The sequence below is a fragment of the Cryptomeria japonica genome, chromosome 2, assembly GCF_030272615.1.
Source record: "Cryptomeria japonica chromosome 2, Sugi_1.0, whole genome shotgun sequence".
Lineage (NCBI taxonomy): Eukaryota > Viridiplantae > Streptophyta > Pinopsida > Cupressales > Cupressaceae > Cryptomeria > Cryptomeria japonica.
The window spans coordinates 276403932-276405938 of NC_081406.1; positions in this window are offsets into that span (position 1 = coordinate 276403932).

Consider the following 2007-nt stretch of genomic DNA (forward strand, 5'->3'; position numbering starts at 1 on the left):
TAACAGTCATAGATAATACCCTCAACATCTCCAAGCCTCTATTGTTTGAGATCAACATGTCTCTTAGAGTATTGATGATATTTCCAGCCTGGGGGAGGACATTCTCTCAGTCTAGGAAACCCTCAAAGTGTCTCAGATTTTGCTCAAACATGTCAATTTTCTCAAAATCAATAGTGAGAGCAGAGTCATGATCAACTGCAGGAGGGGAAGATGGGGTATAATTTCTCAGAGAGTTGGATTGTGAACCAGGTGGAGAGGGGCCCCCTATAAAAATGGACTTAAGGGGATGATAAGCAAATAAATCATTTGGGTCAGGAAGTTGTTCATTAAACATTGTGTTGGGTAAAGGAAGACTATAATGGTTGGGAGGAAAACTTTTCCTAGATGACCTCCTGACTACAACTCTTATATAAGTCTGGGTCATAAAGCTCATAGATGAGTCTTCTGATACTGAGACTACACTATAGAGATGCGAAGGATCTCATCCAAAGTTTAATAATTAGAAAGATATGACAAAATGCACAATGTAAAAAGAAAGATCTTTCATGTCGGGTTCACCAAAATGTAACAAAGGAAATTGGCTACCTTAAGGATGATGAATCCTAGAGAACAAATCAACCCTCCAATACCTCACTCAAATTGGCTCTAAGATGAGCCACGGGATAAAAATAGTCAACTAAACTATTAGATTGCAGAGAGGACATCTAGATGGCTCTATTGAGCCTTTGTCCTCGGGACGAGTGCGCAGGGTAGGGACACCAGTGCGACACGTTGTTGTCTCGTACAAATGGAGCATAAGAGCCATACTAGAATGATAGATACAATTAAAATACTAAATTCTTGCAGGAAAAAAAAAATAGAATAATAGTATGAAATATGAAATGAAAGGATAACTTAAGAGGAGGGAAGAGAGAAACCTCACAAATGGTCCAAGATTGAAGCCTCTCGTGAAATAATATTCTTTCATGATCAAGAACCTACACACAAGCAAGAAGGAAAATGTTGGGGATTGTGTTTTGGAGCCTACCTAAGTCAGACCCTCGTTTTGTTGTTTGCACCTCCACGGACAACCCAGATAGAGCCATGGAGAAAATAAATGATAAAGATATTTGGAAAGTAATGATAAATAGAGAGATATGCAAAGTAAAAATGGGAAAGAGAATAAATGAACTCCCCTTTCCAAAGTGCTCACGGAGATGAGGTTGTAAATTGTTTGGATAGATACCAAAATGGTGGTCTTGGTATAGGAAGCTATGAATATCGTCCAAGAAGTCGTTGAGAGCTCCAATCTGCCAAGAGTGTTCTCAAAATGCCAAAAGATCCTCAAAATTCCTTCAAACTAGAGAGATATAGGCTCTGGACAAAAAAAAGACATCAGTGGGTGCATGCAAGGGCGTTACGATTTCTTCCAAGCATAGGCATAACTCTCAAATGACCACCTGCAAACTGTTAGATTCACGGGATGCTAGCACACCGCACAGACATCTTTGTGTTGCGTCCTAGTCCCCGAAGGTGACAAGTTGGTAGAATTGGTGAAATACCTGCTTGGAGCTAACTAGGTGATCTAAGTGGACAAAAGGACAAAGGTGGTGATGCCAGACCTCTGATGACATGAAGGCACCATCTGTTGCATTGAATCACAAAGAGAGAGATTTTTTATATTATAAAACCACCTCATGCTTTGTGTTTTGTGATCATTATCCTTTGATTTTTCCTCTCTTGGTGGCTAAATTATTGTGATAACGTGCTTGTCTTTTTAGGTGTATCCTACCTTAAAGCAATAGCTCTCGATAAGGCGTGCACAATTGCTTTAACGTGGGGGCATACACTCCACTCAATGCTTCTCTCTCTTGCATATCTTGATACTTAAAGTTACTTAGTGAACTTTGTCTTTTGCTTTGTAATTTTTTGTATTTTTCTTTTCATGACTCATAGTAAGATAACCTTACTAGTTTGTAGTCATGGTTCTCTCTCTTTTTCTCTCTCATGATCTTCCCTTTTACCTTA